Source organism: Chenopodium quinoa, unplaced genomic scaffold, assembly GCF_001683475.1.
Source record: "Chenopodium quinoa cultivar QQ74 unplaced genomic scaffold, ASM168347v1, whole genome shotgun sequence".
Taxonomy (NCBI): domain Eukaryota; kingdom Viridiplantae; phylum Streptophyta; class Magnoliopsida; order Caryophyllales; family Amaranthaceae; genus Chenopodium; species Chenopodium quinoa.
In genome coordinates this window covers 8,962,851-8,974,563 of record NW_018742204.1, presented here as the reverse complement: position 1 = coordinate 8,974,563, position 11,713 = coordinate 8,962,851, and positions in this window count along the sequence as shown.

Genomic DNA, 11,713 nt, shown 5'->3' with positions numbered 1-11,713 from the left:
GGTGGATGTCTGCCGCGACACGGTTAAAATTGCCGTGTCACGGGAATCTGCAATTTTTTTTTTTTTGTTTTGCAGATTTGGTTGATGGAGCGTTTGGAATTATTTGAAGCCCCTGACGATATTGAAAAATATGGCCCTAACGACCTAGTCCGTAGGAAAAAGAATTACTCTACGAACATGTCGTATGAAGATTGGAAAAATTTCTTTGCAAAGAGGGAATTTTCCATTCGTTGGGTGGTGCCTTGGTGGAGGCTTACTAGGATGGTTGGCACAAATGAAACTCCATATTGTCGTGTTCCAAGTATCTCCAAACTGACCTTTTACTGTCCTTCTTGGCTGATGCGGCAGTATGGACTTAAACAAGTAATCCCACGCTATAACGATAGTCCTCGTGAAGTATCGTTGCATGAGAGTAACGTTCACAAGTACGAGGCTTATTGGATTGGAAGACCTTTGTGGACCGTTTCTGCAAGTGACCAAGCTCCTCCTCCTTTATCTAGTGCATACAAGGCATAGTTGAACCCTAGAAGTAGAAGGGAACAATTCGGATCACACAAGTCTGATGTAAAGAGTCGTCTTGGAAATAAGAAGGCTCCTCCTAAAGATCGTCTAGGTCCGAGAACACAAGGAATTGAGTTTAAGACTCCTATGATGCCAAGAAAGAAGAACTATGTGAAAGGGAAGGGTAAAGAAAAAATGGTGTATAGGGAGAAACAACCGAAAAAGTTCAAGAGAGGTGAAAGGGGTGAAAGTTCGACTAGGGATGTGACGGTTCGGGCTACAAAAGACACATTAATGGTGAAGGCCGACCTAATTGAGCAAGAGAAGGATGTTCCTAAAGAGAAGAGAGATTAGATCAATAGTGCTTTGCATTTTATGATTTATAATTATTATTTAAAATAAGGCATATGATGCCAATACTTGTAGTCGCATTTATTTTAATAATAGCACCTTTATTTCAGCCTTAAAAAATAAAAATTACAAAGACTTTATTTATTATTTATTTATTCGAGTCAAGGAGTCGGACGCAATGGAAGAACGAAAATAAAAACTCGAACAGTTAACGAATGCGCCAATATTCCGAAAATAAAAACTCGAATAGTTAACGAATGCGTCACGGCAATTTTTTTTTTTTTTGTATTTTTTGGTTTTGCTGACAGAGGGTGACGTGGCACGGGAACTTCTCCCGTCAGACGGGATAAATTCCCGTGTCATGGGAGTTCCTCTTTCCTTTTTTTTGTTCAGGCCCACCGTGTCACGGTGAACAGTACTGTGACACGGTAGGATGTCCCGTGTCGCGGCAATTCCCTTTTTTTTTTTGCCGTGACGCAATGCTGAACCGACGCGCGTATTTGATCAATAGAGGGCGGATTTTTTTTATTTTAAAGTGGTCAGGCCCCCTTGAGGGGTTGCCTACGTATCCTAAAAAGGAATCAGGCCAAACGTAGCTCTATTGGGTCGTAAACCCATGCGACTAGGCATAGAATTTCTTGAGTTGATCCAAGTTGGTTAAGTTATGGAAGCCGTTACCATCCATGTCTACCAATTGTGCCGCTCCGCCAGACAGGATGGCTTTAACAATGTACGGGCCTGACCAGTTCGGTCTGAATTTTCCTCTTGGATCTAACACATTTTTACGAAGTGCCTTAAGCACTAGGTCACCCTCTTTGATATTTCTGGTCTTGACTTTTTTATTAAAATGTCGTGCCATACGCTGTTTGTAGGTTTGGACATGATGCAAAGCTGCCAAGCGTTTTTCATCAAGCAAGACCAGTTCGTCGTATCTTGCTCTAATCTAGTCGACTTCATCTAGTTGGCTTTCCAATGCGATTCGAAGAGAAGGTATTTCGAGCTCGATTGGTTGTACAGCTTCAACTCCATAGACCAAAGAGAAAGGGGTGGCCCCTGTCAATGTACGAACAGAGGTTCGATAACCCCAAAGGGCGAAATGTAGCTTACTTGGCCAATCCTTATAATTTTATGTCATCTTTTCGATGATAGTTTTCACATTTTTGTTGGCCGATTCGACTGCTCCATTTGTTTGTGGTCTGTAAGGTGATGATCGGTGACGTTTGATATGATATTTCTGTAATAATTCCGCGCATTCGGCTTGGAAATGTGTTGCATTATCACTGATCATCTCATGTGGTACCCCATAGCGGCATATGATATTTTTCTCAATGAATTGAGCTACGTGTTTTGCCGTCAGCTTGGCATATGAGGCATCTTCGACCCATTTGGTGAAGTAGTCGATTGCTACGAGAATGAATTCATGCCCCCTTTGTCCTGGTGGTGTTATTTTTCCAATGATGTCAATGCCCCAAGTGGAGAAAGGCCATGGAGAAGTATACGTGTAGAGAAGCGAAGATGGAACATGCTGTAAGTTTGCATAGATTTGACACTTCATACATTTCTTGACGTATTCGTGACAATCTCTCTCCATAGTAGTTCAATAGTAACCTTGTCGTTGAATCTTTTGGACTAACATCTTTGCATTCATGTGAGTTCCACATATACTAGCATGAAGGTTTTCCATGGTTTTATGTGCTTCTTTCTTGGCTATACATAAGAGATTCCTTCCCATTGCTGTTCTCTTGAGGAGTTCTCCCCTGATGAGCACATACTGTGGGCCAGGAGCCTCAAGGCACGGCGTGCCCTTTTATCAGTATTAGGAGGGTATTCTCCTCTTGTCACATAATTAAGGATGTCCGTATACCATGGCTCTTCGTCTTCTTGTTGTGGTTCTTGTTCATCGTCAAGCGCATGAACATAAGCTGGCTCATATCTTCTCTTTATGGTTAGTGGCATTCTGATTGTGTCAGCTGGAATTCGCACCATTGATGCTAATTTAGCTAGTGCGTCGGCGAACTGATTTTCTTCTCTTGGCAAATACGTATATTCCACTTCATCTAGTTGCTCCGTGAGAGTTTCTAAATGAGCTTGATACGTAGCGAGACTTTCACTTCTAACTTTCAATCTCTTGGAGATTTGGTTAATGATTAGTGAAGAATCACCGTAGATTCTGAGTTTCTTAATTCCCAAGGTGTAGGCGTCGTTCGAAGTGCGCCTACGTTAAAGCATGTGTGAAAATGCTTGGCACTCATAGGAAGTGGGAATTGACATTACGATTAGGGACAACGATTAGGACAAATAAAGTAGGGAGCCGCCAACAAGTTTTGTAAGGAACTTGTAAACCGTTCACGGATCATAAAAAGCAACCACGATAAAGGGACAACGAAGGCAACAACGATTGACCCGTGAAGGTTACACCCCATTCATAATCCATGAGATTACTAACTCCATATGGTTCGGAACCACAAAAGGAGGATCGGGGATGATGGTACGAAGTGAGTCATGGAGTCACATTCGCCCGTACTGGCCTCTACTCGATTCTTATATTGAAAAGCATTCATGTGATCTCAAAGGCATACAAACAATAATTCAATTCGCTCCAAACTATTATTTAACTAAATTGGTTTAATATTAATGCACACATAATTCTAAAATATTGGTGATCACTTCAATTAATAATAAGATTAAAAGGACCCTAAACCGGTTGTCCAAATTATCTTATTAGGCGTGATTTTCAATTACATATTCCCTTTAAACATGCAATATGGTGATCATAAATATAATAGAACAACATTAATATTAAAACCAAATTAATCACAATTCCAACAACATAAGATTGTTAGAAAAATAATAATAATAATAATAATAATAATAATAATAATAATAATAATAATAATAATAATAATAATAATAATAATAATAATAATAATAATAATAATAATAATAAAAGAGCACGATCCTTACTTTGAATCTGTTTATTTGCAACTACAAAATAATAAACGAGTCAGTAACTTCAAGGAAATAATAAAACAATAACTAAATTAAATTAAATAAAATAAGGTTGATTTTGGGGCCAAACCCTCAAACGATTCTACCTTTCACGCCTTGGCTTAAGGACAAAACCTCGAGTAAAATACGGACTCCTTTGAGTACTTGAAGAAGTAATTTTGAAGTGAAAAGGGTAGGCTAGTGTTTAGGTTAATAGCATAGAAGAGAGAAAATAAAAATAATAAAAATTCTCGTTGCCCCGTACATTAGAAATGAGGGGGTATTTATAGGGAAAATGTGCTGAGGGAGCACACGGAACCCTAAAATGATAAAAACCCTAAAAACGTATCCCGTGACACAGTCAGACTGTACCGTGACACGGTCAGACTGTACCGTCAGACGGTACACTTTCCCGGACACGGTACAGTTTTGGAGTGACGCGGGAAATTTTCAGAAAACGGGATGAAAAACGCGTTAAGGGTTTACGCGGAAAGGACACGGAACGTCCCGTGTCACGGCAGACCTCCCGTGTCACGGGAAAACCCACCGTCAGACGGGAAGGGTTCCCGTGACACGGTGGCAGTCTGCCGTGACGCGGGAACTTCCAGTCCATTTTTCCGTCTAAATTCATTTTTAACCCTAATTTCTTTCGGCTTTTAAGTGCCAATTGATAATTTCGGGCTTTTTTCTGACTTTTATTATGCGGGCTAAAATAATAAAATAATTAAATAAAAATAAATAACAGGTTTGGGCCAAAAACAGTAAAATAAAAAAAAGGTTTGGACCAAAAAAAGGTTTGGACTTAAAATAAGTTGGGCTGAAATTAAAACTATGCTTTTACCAAACATCAAGGCTAATCCATGGACCGTTCAAAAGTATGAATTTAATAAAAATACGATTTTTTAAGCACTCTCAGGATTAAATACTAAACCCGACCAATAGTGGCGGTGAAAGGTTATTTATCATCGGGTTTGGTTTTGAGGAGACATTTGTAGGTGACTACAGAAGCCCCCACTTTGACTGAGTTTGTAGAAACGTCAGTTTCGAAAACGATAGTCAAAGTAGCCGATAGGGACGGAGAATGATTAAAGATGTTCTGCGATCCTAAATCATTCTGTATACGCCGATACCTGCAGAAAAATGTTAGTTCTACAGATAAAAGGAGTAAAGGGATAGAATACATATCTGCACCAGTGTATCGGTGACAAACAAATTTGGCAGCTTCCTAAGCTTGAAGGAATCCACCGATTGACATTTGTTGAAACGCTTTCCATGCTTGAGGAAAGCCGACTGAAGAGTTTGGTAGTTTTCTAAGCTTGAATAAAGCTACCGGATGACACTTTCCATGCATGAGGAAAATCGACGAACGAATTTGGTGTCATTCTATGCTTGAAGAATTCCACCGATAATGCCTTCCATGCTTGAGGAAAGCCAACAAAGAAATTTTGTGGTTTTCTATACTTGAAGAAAAATCCACCGATGATGCTTTCCATGCCTGAGGAAAGCCGACTTGGCGGTTTTCTATACTTGAAGAAAAATCCACCGATAACGCTTTCCAAGCCTGAGGAAAGCCGACTTGGCGGTTTTCTATACTTGAAGAAAAATCCACCGATAACGCTTTCCAAGCCTGATGAAAGCCGACTTGGCGGTTTTCTATACTTGAAGAAAAATCCACCGATAACGCTTTCCAAGCCTGAGGAAAGCCGACTTGGCGGTTTTCTATACTTGAAGAAAAATCCACCGATAACGCTTTCCAAGCCTGAGGAAAGCCGACGATTGCTGATATTGGTAAGTGTATGGTGGTTTGATTATCCCCGAATGTGGGCCGTAGATGATTCACAATTTTAAGTCGATTATCCAACCATATTAAATGCTTAAAATGCCGAAAATTAGACTTTGACGCTTGCTAGGGGTAAAATGGTAATTTTAGCCCCCCCTTAAATATCAGTTAAAATTTTTCGCGTAATTCTAGCGAAAAATAACCGCTCAACAATCTCGAAAAATCAGTCAAACTAGTCAAAAAGGCCAGGAATATTCCCTGACCAAGTGCAGAATCGCCGCGCCACGTCAAGAACTTCCCGTGCCACGGGAATGACTTCCCGTCAGACGGGACAAGATCCCGTGTCACGGGACTCTCCTTTTCTCTTTTTTTTTTATTTTTTTATTTTGCTGCTTTTTGAATCAGTCACGCGTGAATGATTGCAACGGTTACTTTTTTTTTTTGTCTTTTTTTGTCTTTAAATTCGCATTTCTGCTTTCACCACTTCTCATCTCATTGTTCATCTCCTCTCTATTTCTCCATTTTCACTTCTTGCTTAAAAATTGCCGCGCCACGTTTAAGGTTAACCGTCGGCCGTCGAAGCTCACCGTGACACGGTAACGGCGACCGTGACACGGTTGTTCTGCAAATCTTATCTTTTTTTTTTTTTTTTTTTTTGCTGCTGTTCTTCGCTGCTGTTGTTCGCTGCTGCTGTTTCTGTCTCCGCCGGAGCTGCCGTCTAAGTCGTCGGAGCTCCGTCAGCTTTGAAGCTCGCCGTGACATGGGACTGCCTCGCCGTGTCACGGATTTTGCTGACCGTGTCACGGCGGTCCTGCTGGTGGCCGAAAGTTTTTCGAACTTTGGAGTTTGAATTTTCACCAATTTGCTGTAATTTCTTGCTTATTTCCCTCATTTTCGACCCTCTACAAACATCCATGTAAGTTTCCTTTGATTATTGCTTTGAATTTGCTTCACATAAATAATTTCATGACAAACCCTAAAAAATCAATTTGGGGGTTTTTGATTTTGAAGTTTTATGTTGAAATTCTTGTCATGATTTTACTTGTATATGTATACATGTGTGTTTGTGAGAGATTTGAGGCAAAAATTGCATGATTCGATGGAGAATTGAGCAAATCACCATTTTTGGGTGCTACTTTGTGAAATAATGTTCATGTTTTGTTCTTGAAATGGTGGTGAATCTTGTGAAATGATGTGTTGATTCATATTTTGCATATGTACTATATTGTCATGGAGAACATAGTATCATGCGGCTAGGAGAACTGTAGTATTAGTTTGTCATGGAGAAACTAAATACCATAATTTTACCAATTTTTAGCCTTGAAGTAAAAATTTAGCATATAATTCAAAAATTAAATAACTTAGGAAATGATGCTAAGTATATTTATTTTTATTTTTATAAATATGTAACTTAAAATGTTTAGGAAATGATGCTAAACATTTAGATTTTGATAATAGCATGCCTAGACGATGAGATTGCGACCTTTCTACCCGCGACCGGCGTCGGGCTTTTCGGGAGGACACTCCCACTGTCCCTGAGGGCATGGATAACGAAGTCTTAGAGTCCGAGCCTCGGACTTCTACGAGTAGGGGTAGGTGGGTTCCACCTCCGTGGACCCCAGACCAGTTGGTTTTCTGTCGCGAAAACCACGTCTCTCACCGCGCACTCTCCGGCAGAGTCGATGGCACACTTCGCCAGCATGGTTCCGGAGCCGGCAATTTGATCCCTCGACTTCACCAGGTCATTACGAGGGATCCTGCTACGAGCGCCCTATGGAAGTCGGCTGGCTTGGTAGATTTTACGCGGCGGTTGTAGGGTTTCGCAGCCCCCAAGGTTGCGGCGCGACAGTCGTTCGCGCATTGTTGGAGTATTTCTGGGATACTACCAACACCTTTCATTTTGCTTGGGGGGAGATGATGGTGACCCCTCTAGACTTCAGCATGATCAGCGGGCTGCGCTTCACCGACCGGGCTGTAGGTCAGATGTCCGATCTATCTTGGGGATCGGCTGAGGTAGCTGATTTGTTGGGTCCGATTGTTCAGCACATCAGGACCCGACCAGTATCTCGAGATGGTCCTAGGAGTGGACGATCGGAGCTGGCTTCAGTTCTAGCTCGCGGCTTCGAGATGGAGGATACGACGGCTGAGCAGCGGGTGCGGATCTTCATCTTGATCCTGATTTCTATGACCCTCTCTCCCGACAGGAGTTCACGCGTGCTCCTTTTCTACCTCCCCTCTTTGGCCAAGATCCCCGAGAGAGGATCCTATAGCTGGGCCAGTCTTGGGTACGCGAATCTTCTTTTGTTCTACGTCATGGTTGCCGGCAGCTGGATGACGAGTCCCCTATCACCGTTTATGGCTTGTGGAGAGTCGTAGAGGTGATGATCTTTTCCCTTTTTATTTCATTTTAGCTTGTTCGACTCATGTGCTAAATATTATTTTTGTTGCAGCTATGGTTCTACGAGTACTTCCCAGGCTTGGCTCCTCGCCGGCGTCAAGGAGTGGTCCATGACTTCCCCGTCGGGGCCATCTGGCGTGACCGAGGAGAGTCGCGGGTAGAGTCTGTTCCGGCACTTCGTGGGCTACTACGCCGAGGCACCTCTTCCGTTGGCGTAAGGATTAGTTTTGTTGCGTTCTTTCCTTCTGATGTTGTTTCCGTTGTTTCACGCCTAACTCCCTAAATTTTTATGGTTTCCAGGTTCCCATCAATGTCTAGTACCATCCTTGGGCCGGGATGACTGATCTACCCAAGGCCCTGCGTCTTTCAGTGTACCGTACCATTTTGGTTGGTACCGGACGCTTCGTCTGGTATTTGGGAGAGCGAGTCGTCCGACAGCATAGCGGCGATCGCTTTGTGGTGCCTTCATCCCTGCCAGAGTCGACGCTGGACTCCCGCTTGATCAGAGAGTTGATCAACAGGGGAGAGTGCTACACTCTTCCATAGCAGGATCTCGTTCATATGGAGAGCGACTATGCGCGGGATTTGCTTCCCTCTCTGGCTCCTCCGCCCCGTCTTCCCGAGGTATGATTTCTTTTGAGGATCTTCTTTATTAGTCTCTGTTTTAAATAGTCGAATAACTTGATTATTCGATCATATTTTCAGAAGACTATTCGCCCTGTGGGGAGGATCGAGATTCCTCCTCAGTCTGTCCGCTACCCCGGGCCAATCGGTATCACGGAGGACAATATTGCTGACGCGCCGGAGGGTTATAGACAGGCGCAGGAGTCTCTGCCCGAGGTCTTTGAGCCGGTGAGTTTTCTTCGACGCATTATCCACCCTTTTAATGCTGCTTATTACTGAATTTTCTTTGTTTTATCCTCAGCCTAACTGCCCGGAGATGATGGGAATCATGAAGCTGGTGGACGCGCTGAAGTATTGCATAATCAAGCTTCGGCGTGGTGCGAGTTGTCGGAGCTCTAGCGACGTTCTTGAGGTATCACTTATTATTTTTTTTTCATTTCGACCATTTGTTTTATTTTGCATTGTTGACACCTTTTGATTTTGTATCTTTCAAGAGCGACGGAGGTCCCGCTCGCGCTCGAGGCCCAGAGGCTCGAACGAGGAGGAGCTTGGTCGTGGTAGACGGTCTCCTGAGGCTCACCGGCTTTCTCAGCGAGAGCTCAGACTACTCAGCCATTTCAAGAGGCTCAGTGGCAGCAGGGTCAGTCTTCTCAGCGTTTTCCGGGCCAGAGTCAGGGGCAGCGTCAGTCATTTTCACAGCCTCTAGTTCCCGAGTTTAGGTCTCCTTTGGATCCTGGTTTATTTTAAGCTCCATTATTCGGGATTCCTCCACCGCTGTCGGGCTTGTTCTCGGTTCCGATGTATGGGACGATGCCTTCACCGACGATTCCAGTATCTTTGGGCCAGTCTACTCCGTTTTCTGGCTGGACGGGACCTGCCTTGATCTTGGCTACTGCTGGGCCTACGGGGACTAGTAGGGACGCTACTCCCCGTACTCGGATGTACGAGGGACTCTTCGGTTCGCCGTTCCCATATGCACAGGATGGACCACATGCACAGGGCGGAGATGAGACTGATTCTGGCTCTAGGGACTTTTGACCGAGGGTTTCTATTTGTACATACTATGATGACACTTGACATATTTATGTATTACGACTCTTTGTACATTATTTACGGCTTATGTATTTATTATTGTGTGTTAGTGTGTGTTTGAGACTCCTTGTGTGTGATTGTGTATTTATTAATGACGCGACAAAAAAAAACATAAGTGGAGTAATGGAGGGTACCGACCTTCCCCAAAAGAAAAGAAAATAAAAAGACAACCAAAATAAAATTATTTTCCCCAAAAGAAAAGAAAAGAAATAAAAATAAAATGAAAAAGAAATAAAATAAATAAAAAAAAACAAAACAAATATAAAGAAATAAAATCTTAAAATGAATTTAAGATAAAAATAAAAAAAGGTGAGAATTTTATTAGAAATAAAACTCTCAGAAAAAACTGAAAAATAAACGGTGAAGATAAAAAAATATAAAAAAATCCGGATAGATACGGGAAAAGATGAAAAAGAAAGCGTGTAAAGTGTCGTGACACGGCACTGTTCACCATGTCACGGCAAAACCTGCCGGGTCACGGCAAAAGTTCCCGTGACACGGTGGAATTTCCCGTGTCACGGGACGCGTATTAGTCAGCGGTTTGTTTTACGCGTATGAAAAGATAAATTCTGGGCAGTTTCGAGCGCTTTTGCTATAAAATAAGACCAGATTATTCATGATATGCATAATTACGAAACACAAAATAATTTAGAATTTCATATTTGAATAATCATGTCTCAGAATTTTGATAATACATTGCGCAACTGGTCTTATTCTTTGACTAATGCTGAAAAAAGAGAGTTAAAATTATTTCAAGTCAGGGGTTTGCTAGCCCTGCGACACGTAGCTATTGAACATGATTTTCTTAGGGCAACATTAGATTATTGGAGTCCAGAAACACACTGTTTTAAATTTGATTATGATGAAATCTGTCCTCTGCCGGAGGAATTTGGTGCAATCTTTGGATTTCCTGCTAGAAATCTTATTGCCATGCCTACCTTACGTGAATATTATTACCAAGATTTTAAACGCCATCTGAATCTGACAGATCCAGATTTAAATAAAATTGTTTGTGGTAATGAACTAAACTTAGAAAAACTAGCTAACTTATATTTTAATCGCCCTATCTCTGAGTCTTATCATGTATATCGTAGAAGGGCATATATTTTTTGCATGTTTATCAAGCTACTATTTGGAAATGGTAGGGTAAGACATGCTTGTCTAGCGTCGGTGCTTGAGCATGTTGAATCCGGAAGATCTCCTATGCCGACGTGCCTTGGAGAAACATTTCGTGGTCTTAACGAGGCAAAAGCTGACCGGAAAGCCATCAGGAAGGGCTCTCTGGTACTACTGCAGGTAAAAATACGCTCTAAGTAGCCCCCGTGACGCAAAACAGGCACCGTGTCACGGTGGGTGTCTGCCGTGACACGGTTAAAACTACCGTGTCACGGGAATCTGCATTTTTTTTATTTATTTATATTTTTTTTTGCTGCCGTGACACGGGGACTTCTCCCGCCAGACGGGATGAAATCCCGTGTCACGGGAAAATTTTACACTTTTTTTTTTGACTGATTTTTTTTTCTTTCTTTTTTTTTTTGCAGATTTTGTTGATGGAGTGTTTGGAATTATTTGAAGCCCCCGACGATGTTGAAAAATATGGCCCTAACGACCTAGTCCGCAGGAAAAAGAATTACTCTGCGAGCATGTCGTATGAAGATTGGAAAAAAATTTTGCAAAGAGGGAATTTTCCATTTGTTGGGTGGTGCCTTGGTGGAGGCTTACTAGAATGGTTGGCACGAATGAAACTCCATATTGCCGTGTTCAAAGTATCTCCAAAGTGACCTTTTACTGTCCTTCTCGACTGATGCGGCAGTATGGACTTGAACAAGTAATTCCACGCTATAACGATAGTCCACGAGAATTATCGTTGCATGAAAGTAACGTTCACAAGTACGAGGCTTATTGGATTGGAAGACCTTTGTGGACCGTTTCTGCAAGTGACCAAGCTCCTCCTCCTTTATCTAGTGCATACAAGGCAT